The 6,000-nt window shown below is 39.2% G+C and overlaps 1 protein-coding gene across 1 annotated transcript in view; it reads left to right on the top strand.

Annotated features, from left to right (window-relative positions):
- The window catches only part of asic1b (acid-sensing (proton-gated) ion channel 1b), a gene marked incomplete at its 5' end in the record, with an annotated part of 186,028 nt that overhangs the window by 155,478 nt on the left and 24,550 nt on the right, over window positions 1-6,000 (top strand). The gene's annotated exons all lie outside the window — the stretch shown is intronic.

Raw genomic sequence — 6,000 nt, 5'->3', positions numbered from 1 at the left:
TTTTTAACTTCCCCCATCCCCCGCCCCCTCCCAACAGGTTGACTCAGCTTATAGAAGTTGATGCAGCTATTTCAATTACTGTGCGGAGTCAGGAGGTGAACTGTTAGTAATTTACTGTCAGCATGTTTTATGTGTTGCGCGGGTAGATATAAACTTGTAACGTAATTAATGTGCTGTGAAGACACGGAGTCATCGGGCTGTACTCATTCCTCTGCACCGTTGCGTTGTAATGCGCCTCAGTAGTTCAATTAACTCTCTCTCTCTACCTCTTAAACTCAAGCTATATAAATGCTGTTAATGTCTAAATGCTGTATTTGCTGTTTTGCACTCCATATTGGGTCTACATAGATCATTTTTCTTCATAACATTGCTGTATTATTCCAATTTCATAAACTGACTGACTGACACTGGGAGTGTTGATTATAGGATTGTATTCCTTTTTACAAGCATCTATTCTTCACTGTAAGTGACTAATTTACTCGCCTCATTCTGTGTCACTGTTTTATCCACAGGCATAAACACTTTGGAAAGTTATGATTGTCAATTTCACACAAAATTATATTAAAAGTTGAATTAATTAATTAATTAATTAGAGATGTAGTATTTTGCTTTCACCATATGGTCTGAATGGGTCCCTCTCCTGGTATCCATCACTGCTGGATCAATGTGTGTACAAGCCCATGCTCGCAAGAGACCATTCTGCCCCTAATGAAGACTTTTGATTCATTTAGAAGGCTTTACAACACTCCCCGACACTGTAATGAAAAACAGTTAACGCTGGCCTCATTGGGAAACTGAAGCCCCATTAATTGCACTCCATCATGGAGAACAATGTGAAAGCCAGCTCCCATCTGTGATTCCCACCTCACTGCCCATATTTGTTTTGAGTTAAGTAGATTTTCTGCTGGTGTTTGAAACAGTTTGATGTTGGTAAATTGTTGGGGTTTTTTGGACCTAGGGTTATTTTATGCTTTGAAATGAATAATTTGCCTTGGTGGCAGCCCTCAGTCTCTGTGTCATCAAACCATATCTCCAAAATAATGCATCAAACAGATGCCTTTTTTTCACTTCACAATCATCTGGAACCACCGAAAAAGCTATCACATTCAAACACATTTCTTCAACATCTTTAGGAGCGCTTCATGTTGTGCAGTCTTTTAAAGGGTGACCAAGCAACAGCGACCTATTTCAGAGATAAACATAATGCCGAGGTCTGAGTTTTGGGGATATGTGCTTGTGCATGGATAATCAATGATGCACTGCTCGGCTTCAGAGCGGACAACACCGAATTTTGGCATGAGTCAGACCAAAAGAATCTGTCACACTTGAGAAGTGAGGCATGGAGCAGAGAGGCTAGCTTGTCTTCATACAATAGGTCTGAGGATGTATTGACTTTTGTGCAGGAACCCTGATGTTACTGGGTCTCTCTTAAAACTCTATAAATTCGGTCCACTGGCCTTGTCAATCCATTCTTCCCTCCATGCAGCTGCTCCTTCTGTCTTTATCCGTATTTTAACAACACACATTTTTAATTCTCATCAGGAAGGGCTCTCCTCACTCGCAGGTCTCAGACATTGACTTTAGTTACGAAATCCATCCGGAACATGCAGTCAGCCTCAGTCCCCCCTAGGCACTCTATTGACAGTTTTCCCTCTTAAATCTTGCGGGGAAGTGACTCTTTATATTCCTGCCTGGGCAGTCATGGTCATGGATGCTTTTTGGTAGATTTGTGCAGTAAATTTTTAGAGGAAACTTCACTCTTCTTAAAAGTTTTAGTTCGTCTTGAATATTTGTCAATTAGTCAACTAATCAGCCATTTTTTATATATATTTTTGTGCTGAATTAATTTTTTCCAAGAAACATCTCTGGTAAACACAAGTTGTAAAGTGGTGCTTTTGAATAATTCATTGTGGAAAAAGTCTGTTTTAAGGATCTGTCAATTAATTAATTAATAATTATTACAAATGTTAGTCAACTAAGAATTTAGTTGACTATCAACTACGAATCTCAGAAAGCCCTCAGCCCTATTATGGTCTTATAAAGTTACAGTTGCCTAATTACACACCCAGCAAACACAGAGCGACATAAACATTCATTTGGAGTCCTCTTTCTGGTCACGTGATGAATGTCAGTCGAATATTCACTCGTCTTTTAGCTCAGTTTTGCTTGAGAGAAACATCTGGCTCTTAAGCTGCTTAATGCTCTACGATGTTCACCAGCAAGTCACTTTGTCAATGTATTGTTTGGTGCCAGGTTGGTAAAGTAGAGTAAGTTTATCAGAGCTATTCCACTGAAAACAGCTGCCTGCTCTATCCAAACACAATGCTGATGAGAGCAGAAAGTAAACTGTAACAGCAAGGCTGAAGGCTGTAAAGCCTAAACGATGAGCTGAAGGTTGCTTTAAAAAAGACAATTGATCTGAGAACAGCAGAGTTGAATTGTTCTGTTTGTGTTCATCACTACATGTGGCTGCTTTTACAAAACTCACAAAGATATTGATCATTGCAGATTTCACAATCTTAAAGGCAAAAGTCCACCATTATTCCATAATGTAGTGCAACCATACACATTTTATTAACAGGTATGACTCCTTTGACTTAATTTCAATTCAGTTCACTTGAATATGCTTTACTGGCATGAGTGTAACAAAGAGAATGTGGCCAAAAGAGTTTGACTGACCGGAAAAATGATCTCCGCTCACAGTAAGCCTTCAGCTCTCTCTACCTACACATTTAACTCACACCTGTTCACTGAGACAGCTAGTCAGAGGCATTTTGGAAAGCGCAGTACAACAGGTGGACAGACTCACACAAGCCAAGGAGAGATCATCTCCTCTGCTATTACTGTTGTGTTGGTGTTAGATGATTCAGAGGCGCAGACTCCTCATGGTTTGCATCATCGTATTCTCTTTAGATTTGGAAACTAAAGATTCTTACTTTCTAAGACTTTGGGATTATTTTGTTTTCATGAATGTTTCTGTAGCATATATTTTTTAATGGATTGGGGGTTGCTAACCCAAAGCCCAACCATTCACCATTTCTGGTTTCTGGTCTGTTTTGGAGTAGATTTGTTACTCACCTCCCCTAGCCTATTGTCCTCCAGGTAATGGATTACAGTCTCAAAACGCATGGGACCAGATGTGTCCAAGCTGTCTCGCCACGTCAAGCTCAACCAACTCCTTCTTATCCATTTTTCCTTAACAGTTGAGGTTAAAAGTTCATTGTTGCCCTTGGAAACAGCAGTTGACAAAACAAATGCCTGTGCACATGCGAGTAAATGCACCAACGCAAGTCCGATACTGACCATAAACATAAACATTTATTTATTTTTGAAGCACATTTAGCTATTTGCCGTCCATATTTTTATGTGTTAAAAAGTGATTGTTACTGTTGCCATAATCGATCATGAATTAAATACATATAACACACTGAGAATATCAGAAAATGCTATTTTTAGCCGTACAACCCAGATGATCTTTCTTCGCTGTTTTCGTAGCTGTCATAACGCATTACACTTTTGTGCTCAGTGCTGATCCTAAAATCAATGGAGAGGAGGGAAAGTGTTCCTTGGCAACTTGAGGAAACAGCTTGTGCATCCATGTCACATTGTCATGTGAAGGATAGCCGAGGGCCACCTCAACAGTCTCGGCCTGCCTGTCTGTGAATTATTTATCGTAGAGAGACTGTGACATTTCTACACACTGCGAGAACAAGAGGTTGATGTCTCTCTCAGTGAGTTTTGCTCATAGGTGGGTTCGGTTGAAATATTTGACTCCTGTGTTTACATGATTAAAAGATACAGTAGTTCTCATTTTTATGCAGTCTATATAGAGTTTAGTGTGAGAACCAAAGGCAGTACCAGGTTTATCTCCTCATCAAAGCTGCTTTGGCATCACAAATATTTGCTCACTACACAACATATTTTAGCAACAAGGTTAATACCAGCCAGTTTTAAATGTTTACCATTACTGTGTAAAGCCATCCAATACTGCCATGATGTTCCACGTTATGTAGAAATTTTTCCTCTTCTCTTGCGCTGTTTTTAAACTGCCCAAATACTGCCAACAACATTAAATTAGATATACAGGATGTTAGTTGAACAGACACGAAGAAGCATAAGTACAAACTTCAAAGCTGCAGAACACAATTGAGATCCCGACTCCCCAAGGTCACCAGCGGCACCCACTGCTGCTTCTCTTCACTCAATGCAGTCGGCACAATCCTCTGGTTACCACAGCAACTCTGACTACAGACCTCCTGTAGTCAATCACCACATTATCAGCACATACATGCAGATGGCAAGAGGTGGCAATACACATGCACACAATTACTGCTCACACGCTCCATTCTCATTTATGTTCTCGTACAAATGTGTGCACGCTTCATCACAACCACCAACAATCTTATCACTGTTCTCTTGATGCATATTTGCCCAAGACTTTTCTGTTTTCAGTGTGAGCAGCATTGCCTCTTTCTCTGAATGTTCAAACTTATCTTGTGAAAAATCAGTCATAATAAGCCAGGTGAAACCATGGAAACTGTCTTAACAAAGTGGTTGGTTTTTAGATTTTAAAGTAAAATGTAGCTTGTTTTGGTTGTTTGGTTCTCATGGGGAAAATCTGTGCACATAAAATTTAAATAAAAGACCTTTATGGTGAGGGGTTTTGCCCATTCTTTATCATCAGATATTTTGCGCAGGTGGGGCCTTGATATAATGGGATATTCCTGCCTGATATTTCAAAGAGCAATGATAAACAATGATCTGATTATAGGGAGAGGCAAATCCAGGACCAAGATGGAATTTGGGGGCATTTTATTTATGTTTGCATCATGCTCTTGAGTCAGTGCACATACATGTAGGCGGACATTGGCACATTGGCCATTTTTGACTCGGTTTTGCCACTTATGCATCTCATATTGTGTTCAAATATCAGAACCACTTTGTTTAAAAAGCTCCCATATACCCACACCCTGGGAGGTAATCCATCCTGGTTCCCGCAATTTTTTTCCCTGCACACATCGCTGAATAAGATTCATATTTTACTAACTTTTCCTTTGTGAGACATTGCTGCAAGTTTGTTTCATCTCTAGCACTTCATGATAAACTACTGAAATGTCACGAACACCAGATGCACAATGTCTGACTCATAAGCCATCCGTCAAATAGACGCCTCCTTATATGTTCCCAAGGTCCTCCTATTGTACTCACAAGAAATACAGCAACAGTTTTAAGGCAGTCTTAGCTAAAAAAAAAAAAAAAAAAAAAAAGCCTTCTGTGCAAGCTATCTGTGTTGTGATGAAGTTGTACTGCTATCTCACAATGAAGCCTTATCTCTATTGTAAGTTGTGAGTACACTATTTAGACAAAGAGTGGAGGGCAAAAAGGAGAAGACTTATTTCAGTTATTACTTTTCTGCTCCTATTGTCATTTCTTCTTTATCAACCCCTCCTCTACTTCCTGTTACCATTTCCTCATATGAATGTCAACATTTTGAAGGTTAATAATAAGTTAATTGTGAGCGAGGATGCTTTGATATAGGGCTTCACAATCATGTCACTGGACAACATAGTAGAGTAATGTTTTATTTTGGATCCTGGCCATGGCTTTCCAATTCCTAATGCCTATGATTCGATTACACATCCATTAGTTCACTGGCAATCATGTCTTTACCAATAAATCACAGTTCTCTGCTGCACTCTATAGCTATCCAGCTCCACTGTACTGTACAGTAAAAACATGATCACATCTGCAGATTTGTGTCATACAAACTACCTTTTACCCTAAGATGCTTTGAATCCAGTTGGGGGTGAAAGTGAGTACACCCGGGAATCATTTGATTAGATAAACAGTCAATTTTAATCAAAAATGCCCCCAAAAATCACTGGTTCTGTTTTTAAAAACTCAAAAAGGTAAATGTTTTGTAGTTTTGTTAATACTGAATGTTCTTGGTATTGGAACTATAAGGTGGACAAAACAAAACATTTATGTCACCTTGGATAT

Source organism: Echiichthys vipera (assembly GCF_963691815.1).
Source record: "Echiichthys vipera genome assembly, chromosome: X".
In the NCBI taxonomy this organism is placed as follows: domain Eukaryota; kingdom Metazoa; phylum Chordata; class Actinopteri; order Perciformes; family Trachinidae; genus Echiichthys; species Echiichthys vipera.
Note: the sequence above shows the minus strand (reverse complement) of the source record. Positions and strands in the feature narration are given on the sequence as shown.